The sequence below is a fragment of the Suncus etruscus genome, chromosome 8, assembly GCF_024139225.1.
Source record: "Suncus etruscus isolate mSunEtr1 chromosome 8, mSunEtr1.pri.cur, whole genome shotgun sequence".
In the NCBI taxonomy this organism is placed as follows: Eukaryota; Metazoa; Chordata; class Mammalia; order Eulipotyphla; family Soricidae; genus Suncus; species Suncus etruscus.
In genome coordinates this window covers 75,427,745-75,439,866 of record NC_064855.1, presented here as the reverse complement: position 1 = coordinate 75,439,866, position 12,122 = coordinate 75,427,745, and the positions used below count along the sequence as shown (strand labels likewise).

The window sequence follows — 12,122 nt, the reverse complement described above, 5'->3', positions numbered from 1 at the left end:
ATAAAAGCTGAGAGGTTATTTTAAATATAGTAAGATAGAGGCATTAAAACATAGTGTTATAGGATGTTTCCATTGGAGACAGTGATTTCCCGTGGTGTTCTTTACCTGTGTTCCTGTATACGATCTCTAAGAGATTATTGTGGCCTTTGTTGTGGAAGGCTGATTACATACTTGTTCCCTCTATGCTGCTGTTTCTGGTGTTGCTGTTTTCTTTGTGGTATAATGTGTAGTCAAGAGTTTGCGTTGTTCCTTTTTCAAGTATTTTGGGCACTGCTCCCGAGTATATGTTGACTATTACAGTGTTTGGAGTTTCTACCCTGTTAAACCCTGTTATTTGATTGTTAAGTATTAGTTGTGTATAAGATGTATGTCTGGGTGCTTCAGAATAGTGCTACCATTCTGTATTTATCTTTTGTCTTCTGACTTACTTCGTTTAATATAATATGTTCTAGGTCCATCCATGTTGCTGCAAAGTCTGTGATTGTATCATTTCTGACGGCCATGTAATATTCCATTGTGTATAGATACCACATCTTAATGATCCATTCATCTGTTGTTAGACATCGAGGTTGGTTCCAAGACTTGGCTATTATACTGAGTGCTGCGATAAATAGTGGGGTGCACACATATTTTGGAATGAATGTCCTTCCAACTTGGGGGTATATACCTAGGAGAGCAATTGCTGTGTCAAATGGCAGCTCAATTCTGAGTTCTTTGAGCACTCTCCAGACTGTTTTCCATAGGTGTTGGACTAGGGGGAATTCCCACCAGCAGTGGATGAGAGTTCCTTTCATACTGCATCCCCGCCAACAGAGATTGTTCCCATTATTTTTGATGTGAGCCATCCTCACTGGTGTAAGGTGGTATCTCATTGTTGTCTTGAGTGGGATCTCTCTGATGATGAGTGAAGGTGAGCATGTTTTCATGTGTTTGTTGGCCATCCTTTTGTCTTCCTCGGAGAAGTGTCTATTCATTTCATCTCCCAATTTTTTATGGCTTTATTTGGTTTTGGAGGAATCAGCTTTCTGAGTGCTTTGTATGTTCTATGATATGTCGAGTGAAAAGAATTTTTCCCATTCTGTTAACTGTCTTCTTGCATTAAGTAGGGTTTCTTTTGCCATACAGAAGCTTTTTAGTTTGATGTAGTTCCATTTGTTTATGTTTGATGCTAAAGTTCTTGCCATTGGTGTTCCATTCTCGAAGACCTTTTTGATATATAGGTCTTCGAGTGTTCTGCGTATTTTATTCTCAAAAAACGTTATAGATTCGGGTCTGATTTCAAGGTCTTTGATCCATTTTTTTTGAGTTGATTTTTGTATAAGGGGTGAGGTATGGGTCGATCTTCACTTTCTTACATGTGGTTTTCCAGTTGTACCAACACCATTTGTTGAATAGACTTTCTTTGTTCCATTTCAGGTTCTTGCCTCTTTTATCAAATATTAGTTGGCTGTATATCTTGGGGTTTATGTCTGGAAATTCTGTTCTGACACACTGGTCTGAGGTCCTGTCTCTGTTCCAGTACCATACTGTTTTGATTACTATGGCTTTATAGTATAGTTTCAAGGTACGGAGATGCCATCCAGCTTCTTGTTTTTCAGTATGTGTTTGGCTATCCTGGGTCTTTTGTGGTTCCAGATGAATTTTGTGATTGATTGTTCTATTTCTTTATTTCTTTTTATCCAGTTTTATTTCTATCAAATTTTAAAATGTTATGTATAGTCTTTATTTTTTAATTTTTATATATTATTTTCTTTACAAAATTATGTCACATTTATATTTTTATTGTTGCATCTAGATTGTTTTTTATAGTGCATTGATTGTTTACATCAGTTGTTTTGTTTCTTAATTTTTTGTTGCAGTTTCATTTCATAAGTTTTATATACCACTATGAACATTAGGATTGAACCCTTTCTTACTTACAGATATTTTATCATCTATAATTTAACATGATTGAATAAAGTCTATGAAACTGTAAAATATTTTAATTTATTTTTCATTACCATAACTAGAATACTAAACTTATATAGTACGATATTTAATAATAATTATTTCCTAGTTTCAGAATCTGAAATGCTCTGACTCTACTTTAATAAAATATTGTGTTTATAGATGTATTTTTATGTTTGAATTCTCGCTTCTTATTTCTCATCCTTGGTAAAATGATTAAAATTTATATATAATGTAAGTACTGGATAAGTAAATATTATTATTTAATAAAATTATTACTAAGTTTACATTTTTGTTTCTGACAGAAAGGTTAAAGAAATCTAATTAACATAATTAAGAATTAAACAGAGTTGAGGGGAATGAGGAGACTTTAGGGCAGGCTAGGATCTCAGAGTGGCTTCGTTATAGGATCTGTGAAAACATCAAGACCACTAGTTACAGAAGACTGATTACAACAACAGTAATGAAACAGAACTTCTAGAACCTTACAGAAAGACTCTATCCTTGGATGCGTCTTATGACCTGTGCAAATATCAAGATCTTTAGAATTTTTCTGGCACCATAAAAAGACCTTGGGGTGTAAAAATCAGCATGTACGAAAGCACATAGTTGTTATGATGACAGTATAATTTAAGGGCGGAGAAACCTTGTATCTCTTAGGCAATTCCCTTTCTCATTTTCTCAATGCTTACTGTGCCTATGCAAAAAAAAGAAAAAAAAGAAAAAAGAAGGGAAAAAATGCTGAAAACCTTGCCACACCAGACCTTCTTTTCTCTCTCTCTCTCTCTCTCTCTCTCTCTCTCTCTCTCTCTCTCTCTCTTGTGGTTATTATTATATTATTATTTGGTTTTTTTGTAGCTGTTGTGCTGTTTTGTAGTTACTGAGTTTTTTTGTTTGTTTTTTGTTTGTTTTTGTTATGTTTTTCTTCTATTTTCCCTTCTTTTGAATTTATATTTATAACCTCTAGACAGACTCCTCCATTATTTTCTTTCTTTTTTTTTTTTCAAACAGAACCACAGAACTTGAATCATCTTGTTCTGCATCATAAATTGAAGGTGGAAAAAATAATAGTTGGTATCAGGACCAAACAGTTGTATGAACATTTAGTAAAAATAAAAAAGGATCAGACTTAAACACCAAGCCCAAAGTCAATGATAACAGAATTGATACCCAATCTACAACCAGCTATAAACAGAGGGGACCATTTACACTAGCAGTCTGAGTGGTAAAGGACAGAGACATAGGATGCATGCTGGGAACAGGGGTGAAGGAAGGACAACAATGTTGGTAGGAATGCCCTTGATTCATTGTCACTATGTACCTTAAATTTTATTGTGAAAGACTCATAATTCATTTTGTTGACAATAAAATTAAAAAAAGAATTAAACAGAGTCAAAGATCACTTAAATTTCAGAAATATTTTAAGTCTGATTCCCTTTAGTAAAGTCATCTTTCTAGAATTTTTATATAATACTTATAAAAATACTTAATCATGGGGCCGAGAAATAGAACAGCCATAGGGAATTTGCCTTGCACAAGCCGAACCAAGACAGACGGTCCTTCAAATCCTGGCATCCCATATGGCCCTCTATGCTTGCCAGGAGCAAATACTGAATACAGAGCAGGGGGAAACCCCTGAGAGCCACCGGGTATGATCCCCCCCCCAATTTTTATTCATTTGATCCTATTATGCTAGTGCTATGTCCTATTTAATATTGAGGAAAAAAGAATTTCAATGTTAAATTATGCCTAACTTTATTAGTTTTTTCCTGTAACCAAATACTTTTTCTATAACTATTAGTAATCTCATAATAGCATCATAAAATGCCAACCCTCTTCACTTTGAGATGCTGACATCATGTACATTCTAAGTTTTGTTATGTAAAACTTGATTTCACTTTCCTCTGATGCTACTCTAGACAGAGAAAATTCACCCCCTGTTGTAGTCCAATGGTTCCAGGAGAATTACTGACATGTAAAATTGTTTTGGATGCACATACTAATTAGAGATGCTCAGCCAAGTCAAACCAAATCAAGAGCATCTTTAAATCAAACTAGAGACACATAAAAACAAATGCACATTATTTTATATGTATTATTCTAAAATTAATACAGCCATAAAAATGGAACAAAACAATTAAAACCAAATCTGGATTTTTTTAAAAAAAATTGTGAAATCAGAACATATTGGTAGGAATGTACTCATAGAAAAGAAAAATATTTTTCTACTTTATTTAATGATAACATTGTTCTCAATTATCTGGAAACAAATGTATTATGTTAAACTATGTCAACAATGTCACACATTTTCTTTAAATAAAGTAAAAAAGAGAAAAGGTCAAGTAAGAATATACAGTATCTATTTTGCTCTTCTGAATCAGAACAAATAATGTAACCAGATTCAGAGCACAAAAATACAACGTATAAAAATGTTTCTTCAGAATACAAGTAATGTGAATTTTTGAGGGGCTAAGTTAGACATTCAAATCTCAAGAAGATATCTTCATTAATATGACATATAATTTTAGTATCAGAATAATATTTTTATCAGTAGAGTGTTGGCAAATTAATAGCCTCTTAAAGAATTCTAGTCCAAACATAAATATTTGTATGTAATGGAATAAAAATGAATTCAGAAATTGTGAAGTGGAATTGGGAAACATTAAATAAACCTGAAGATATACAAAATACTGTTCAATAATAAAGACCAAAAGCATTATACGGAAACAGGAGTTTATTCAACAAGTTAAAAACTTTATAGCCATATTTAAACAAAATGGAGCAATCTTTATATCATTCACGAGTTAATTAAACACTTGTATATTATACTTATAATTGTAAAATATAGTGGTGAAAAGATAAGTACCATCTCATGGAATTAGTATCTGTGATATGTTAAAGAATTTTAATTTGAAGACATAAAAATAAAAGCACAAGTAAACTAAAAAACATACTAGAAAGAAAATATTCACATACATTAGAGCTAAAGGGATATGATCTAATATATTTAAATTTAAAAAATAATCAAAAGTAACTGAAACCCAAACATTTTACAAATATGTTTCTAATCATGATGCTTAAATAAAGATTAAAGATAATATAAAATAAATAAATAAAAATATTATGTTTTATTCTATTCAGTAAATGAAATTACACTTACTATTATTTTAGGAGAATAATATTTTTATGAGAATATCATGGTTAAGACATGATTTTATATGATGTAATGATTTATATTTTACAAGCGATTAATTTTAAATTTATTGGTCTGGAAAGATAGTGTAGAGAGTAGGGCAATTCACCTTATAGTTATCTGACCTTGAATCTTTCCCTGGTACCTCATATAGTTCCTTGAGAACACACCATTACCATTTACTGAGCACAGATTCAGTACTGATCAGCACTAAATATGGCCCCACAAATGATTGATGCATACATTTTAGATTTTTGAAGAGTGAGATCACATAGTTGTCCCTCTATTCCCAGGAGACATCTCACATGTCTAAGTGAGGTGGGAGTTTATCAGTTTTATCTATGCCACCTGCCACAGAAATAAATAAAAGAAGTCCCTCCAACATGGGCTTTTCCCACCCTAACATGCTTCCCTGCTAAAATATATTTCAAACATTGTATGTATGAAACCCAACTCTGAATGACTTTGTAAATCACAATGGTTTAAATAAAAAAAATTTTTTTTTTTTTTTTTTTTGGTTTTTGGGCCACACCCGGTGACGCTCAGGGGTTACTCCTGGCTATGCGCTCAGAAGTCGCTCCTGGCTTGGGGGACCATATGGGACGCCGGGGGATCGAACCGCGGTCCGTCTCCTAGGCTAGCGCAGGTAAGGCAGGCACCTTACCTCCAGCGCCACCGCCCGGCCCCTAAATAAAAAAATTTTTAAAGTAAAAAAATATAAAAGATATGTAGGGGATTCAATTACTCAATTGAATATGGGACTAGTGCCTAAATAACTGTAATATTTCTGTCTCTTGGTATTGCTAAAAGATAGCTCTTGTTTCTGAACCTGATGTTTTGTTCTTTATATATGCACACACATATATAAAGTGTATGCATGGGTTTATATGCACACATTCATGTACATGTATATCTTAAACATATTATATGTATACACTCGTGAGTACATGTAATATACATATAATGTATAATACACATATGTACATGATATACATATAATGCATAAAAGTTATATTATTCAATTATTCTTTAAAACAATGATAGAAAATACAGAAACACTAAGGTTGCATTGCTATGCTTAATTACATTTTAAGCATCTTGTCATTAAACTTATAGAACTGATATGCAAGTTTTAAAAATTACTGAAGTTTTCTGAAGAGTCTGTTTCAACAGGAAATAATTACTTTAACAAGTACTATCTTCTCAGATTAATTAATCAATCCTTTCACTTATTCTTTAGAGTATAATTAAATCAGATAGCCTTAGAATGGACTGGTTACATGAGCTGCCTAGAAAATAGACTTATTCTCAACAATTTTATATTTTATCAATTTTCTTAGTCTTTCAGCTTAATATTTTAAGTAAAAGCTACCAAAATTATGTATTTTAATAAAACATTTCATCAAATGCCATAGAGTATTGTATAAAGTCCACACAATCTCTCAAAATTTACCATCTAAACATGTCTTATTCAAAATAATACAAATTTTTGAAGTAAAATTTTAATTTCTAATAATTTTAAAACATTTTCTAATCACTAAGGGTACATTTAGGGAATGCAGAAAAGCATCAACATGCAACCAGTTATAGAAAAATATCACATACCAGTAGTTAATATATTACTTCAAAAATAACACACAGTGCCTCATTTTTTCTAGGATTGATAAGATTTTATTCCTTATTTCTTTTTACTTTACCTTTGTTATAAATTTGTTTCTATTGAAGCTTTCTCAAGATTTATTATAGTATTTTAGAGCATAAAATGGTAGCTGTGTTATTTTTCCAATATTTTATGGCTTTTTTTACTTGGAGTTAATGAATCATATAGACTTTATGACTATCCCTTGCTTACCAGGTGGCACTGTTATATTTTGCAATAAATTAGAAATAGAAGGTACATACTTCAACAAAATAAAGACTCTAAGTGGCATGACAACAAATATTTTATTCAAAGGTGAAAAGCTGAAAGTTATTTATTTTCCTCTCTAAGGATAAAAGATAAGAATTCTCATTTGTATCACTCTTATTTAATATAGTATTGGAAGTGTTATCCAGAGAAGTTAGGGAAGACAAACAAATGATACAAATCCAAATTGGGGAAGATGTAAAATAATTGCAAATTCAGATTTCATAACAATATACACCAGCAAGAATATTGAAAATATAGATTAGTAAAGTATCATATGACAACATATTGAAAAAATTTAATTTTCTATACATGATGATTTAGAAGAATAAAGAAAACAATACCGAGAGCCAGAAAATACTACAGTTATTAAGGCACTAGTCCCATATTCAATTGAGTGATTGAATCCCCTACATATCTTTTGTTTTTGCTTTAATTTTTTTTTTATTTAAACCATTGTAATTTACAAAGTTATTCAGAGTTGGGTTTCATACATACAATGTTTGAGGACCAATTCCACCACCAGTGTCACCCTCCTTTCACAATTCTTCCCAGAGTAAATTCATGCCTTACATTACCCCCACCCTACCCTGCCATTATAACAGGCCTGTTTTTAATTTTTAATATAATTTCTTTATTAAGCACCAGTTTACAAACATATTTGTAATTGGATTACAGTCATAAAATGAACACCTCCCTTATCCAGTGCAACTTTACCACCATCATTGCCCCACATTTCTCTCCTCATTCTTCCCCTGCTTGTCTTTAAGACAGGCATTTTATTTCTTTCTATATCATTGTGATGGTAGTTGTTAATGTAGTTATTTCTCTAACTGCACTTACCATTCTTTTAATAAGCTTCATATTGTGGGCTGGTCCATCCAGCCATCATCTCTATTGTCATCTCACACCACAGAGACTGGCACACATCACTAAAAACAAGGACACCACTGTTGGCATGGGTGTGGGTAGAAAGGAACTCATTCACTCTTGGTGGAAAAGACATCTAGTTCAGCCTTTATAGAAAACAATAAGTATAATATTTAAAATAATTGGATAGTGAGCTCCCATATGATCCAGTAATACCACACCTAGGGTTATACCCTAGAAACACAAAAATGAAGTGCTGGATTCAGTTTGCTAAGATTTTGTTGAGTATCTTTGCATCTATGTTCATTAGAGAGATTGGCCTGTAGTTTTTTTTTTTCTTGGTGGTGCCTTTGCCATCTTTGGGAATGAGCGTGATATTAACCTCATAAAAGGAGTTGGGAAGAATTTTAAATATGACATCCCATTTTTTTGATGGTGTGGAAGAGCCTGTGGAAAAGTGGCAGTATGTCTTCTCGGAATGTTTGAGGTTACTTTCTAAGTAAATCTGGATTATTTACTCAAGAGTTTTCTTGTTTCGTGATATAAATCTGTATTATATTACTTTGAATTTCCTCTTAAAACTTCATTTACTGTTCTTCAACCAAGTTGATAAGATGCATCTTCATTCTTGTATGTTTCCAGAATATTTTTTCCTTTGGTTTCCTCATTGATATGACAGTTTTTCAGTAGCATCTAGTGAGTCTCCAGATGTTTAATTTTTTTTAAGTTTTTATTTTATGATTTATTTTTCAACTACAGTACTCTGTTCAGAAAACACTGGTGATTTAAATGTTTCTTTTCTTTATTGATACTTGTTTTGAGTCCAGAGAGTGTTCTATTCTAAACCATCTTCCATGTATAGTGGAGAAGAATGCACATTGAGAGCTCTGTAAATATGACATCCCATTGTAATCTCTTTAACAACATTTTTTGAATTTTTAAAATTATCTTTATTTCAAATGAGTTCTTTATGTAGATTATTTAGTATTCTGAAGAATTGATATATTGTTTTGTTTATATGTGTCTACATAAAAACTTTGCATTGGTCATTTGTAATTTTAGTAACACATTAATTATAAATAATTATATTTGTTGCTTTTAATTCAGTATATTAGGTATAGTATATTATTTTCTTATCACTTCTAGAATTTACATTCTCTCTCTCTCTCTTTTTTTTTTTTTCGTTTTTGGGTCATACCTGCAGCGCTCAGGGTTTACTCCTGGCTCTACGCTCAGAAATTGCTCCTGATGGGCTCAGTCGACCATGTGGGACATGCCGGGATTCGAACCACTGACCTGTATAGGAAGCAAACGCCTTACATCCATGCTATCTCTCTGGCCCCATAGAGTTTACTTTGGTAAATGTGTCCCAAATTCTTTGTTGGGGACATACAAAAAAAAAAAGTGATGAAGACTTTTCCTTATATTCAATATATTTTTGCTTTCATTTTGTTATATTTGGGAATATATATATGTGTGAATTTATAATTTTGATACTTTTTTCAAGCTTTCTTGGTGCTTATATAGTTTTAAAATATGTATTTCTTTTCCTAAGTTTTGTTTTATTTCTTTGAAACATTTTTCATTTCATATATTCTATTATATATCTCTTTTCTGAGATTGTAGAATTCCTTAGTATTATATTTTTAAGACATTTTCCCCATATGTATTTCCATTGCTTATGATGTTCCTATGTTATAAATCCCCTATTCTTATGTTGTTTAAAAAGAGTTGTTTCACGTATTAAAATCCATTTTTTAATTTTTCTGTTATTTGTGAGTTTTCTCAATATTAGTCTTAACTTACTATTTAATCCTCAACTTCTGACAATTTTTGTAGGGTTCAAAAATTATGTTTTGGTACAATTTCTATAATATTAGCTTATGGGTTTCTATTCATTTCTTTTTAGCTTCATCTTTTGCTGTCTTTATTGAAATAATCTTTATAATACTCCAATGTACTTTCTATGTCTCTTGGATATTTCTCTAATCAATTCAGGTGAATTCTTCTGCTAAATGGGACTGGTGCTATGTGATGTCAGAGGATGTGTGAGTTTCTGCTGTCCTATAAGGTAACCTGTGATTCACACACACAGACTTTAGCTTTCATTTTGTGTTGTCCTGGATAACTGTAGGGGGATTTTAGTTAAGACGACTTAATAAAAATATATGCAGAATTTTCACATGATCTACTTCAAAATCTACACCAAAATTGGAACTGAATATAAAATCATGCCTGAGATTGAAAAGAACACTGGAAATTCTAACATTCTCCTAGAGGAGATTCCATACTGACAAACTAGGAATCTACAGCCAAAAATCCTATTTGTTTCAGGGAGAAAAACATAGGAAGAACAAAAAACAAAGTCTGCATCAGATCCTGAAAATGATAGGACTCTCAGACTTTGTCTGGGGAACTGAGAGACTAAGCAAAAGCAATGTTCTTCTTTAAATCATTCTCTTAAAACTACAAAAAGAGGCAAGAGATTATACCAAATCACAATACTCTTAGTGTTAGAACTAGTGAGAGGTTCCACTTCAGTGGTTGGCTGAAGCTTCTCTGTGAGAGATTATTTTTTATTCTTACTTTGAAATAAATGCCTCTTGAAGAAAACTCTTGAGGTGAAATCTGCCAAACCCAAGCAGTTTCAGTGACATATATTTATATATTCAGTGACATATATTTATATATTCAGTGACATATATTTACTTATCCCTAGTTAAATAAAGCCAACGTCTTCCAGTCTGTTTCTGACTAATAGTAGATAGTCCCAATAAATACCTATAGTCAGAAAGTGTCAACAGTCCTCCCAAGAGATAAGCACTCAGTGGGGAGTCTCGTTAACACCTGTTCTTCTGTTTAGAACAAGGATTATTGTAAGACTGTGTCCTCCTTATTCTTAAATATAACAACCACTTTCACAAAATAATGCATCACCTACAAACTTTGTGACAACTGAAAGACAATTGAAGTCTGCCAATGATGAATAAAAACCTTAATTGTTTCTGATTAATCAGAAACTTTCTTTGACTTACATGTATTATTATTATATTAATTTTATTATATGTTATGTTATGTCACTATATTATGTTATATTAGTTTACCTTATTATGTTAATCAATTTTGTCCTTTAAATGAATTCTTACTTAAAAAAAAAGAAAAAACAACTTTAGTTTGCCCTGAAGAAAAAAAAAAAATAAAAGATAAAATAAGGCCTCCCAATTCTTACCACAGGCTGTGTTCTTTACACTGGCTGTATAGAAAGAGGAGGTACAGTAAAGGCACCCCATATACACCTCAACACAGGCCCCTTGCCGGGTATGTATTGTGAATTGGGGGACAAAAAAAAAAAAAAAAAAAACCTTAATTGTTAAAAAATATTTGTAAAACTTACATTGTAAAATGGTCCTGCTTCTACATCATCAACATCATTTTCTATCAGGAAAGTAAGAAAACAATGAAAATATAATTTAATTAAGCTTGTAAAGAAAATTGAATTCAAAATATAATGTCTAATATATTACTAAATACATTCATATTTACAATATATTAGGTATTTTTATTTCCACTAATATCTAAAAGAATCAACTTTTACTCAACTAGAAAATGTAGCATTCAGAAATTATTCTAAGTGTTATATAATCAAAATGCTCTGTTTAGATGATGTTATGGATTTGAAAATAAACTTTGCTATAATTTCATGAGAAGTTTATTCATACAAATGAGAATGTTTTAACATTTTAATCAAAATTATACTAGGACCCAGAGAGACAGCACAAAGGGTAGGGCATTTGCTTTATTGGAAGCAAACCAAAGTTCAATATCCAGCACCCCAGATAGTCTCTCAAGAACTGTCAAATGTTACTCCTATTTTAAACTCAATTTACCTGGGGGCCGCAGGAGGCAAAGTCGGGGTGATCCTTGAGTGCAAAGTCAGTAGTAAGCCTTGAACATTGGGGGGTGTGATCCAAACAAATGAAACAAAATAAAATAAGAAAAGATTCCTCTAGGGCAGGGCCACAAAATGTTTTAAGGAGGGCCATTTGCAGCCTTTGGGCCACAAGTTTGAGACCCAATTAAACTAAGATCCAAAATGAAGTAAAAAGAAAGTATAGCAGATAAGGTGTTTGTCTTGCATTTAACCAATCTGAGTTTAATCTCCAGAATCATATGAACACCACTAATACTAATTGGTAAATATTGAGC

At 31.9% G+C, this 12,122-nt stretch overlaps 1 non-coding gene across 1 annotated transcript; it reads left to right on the top strand.

Moving 5' to 3' along the window:
* Positions 1-11,128: 11,128 nt before the first annotated feature.
* On the top strand, positions 11,129-11,261 carry LOC126016551 (small nucleolar RNA SNORA51). The gene has a single exon (XR_007498345.1). It is a non-coding gene; the product is annotated as a small nucleolar RNA SNORA51 (small nucleolar RNA).
* Positions 11,262-12,122: the final 861 nt, after the last annotated feature.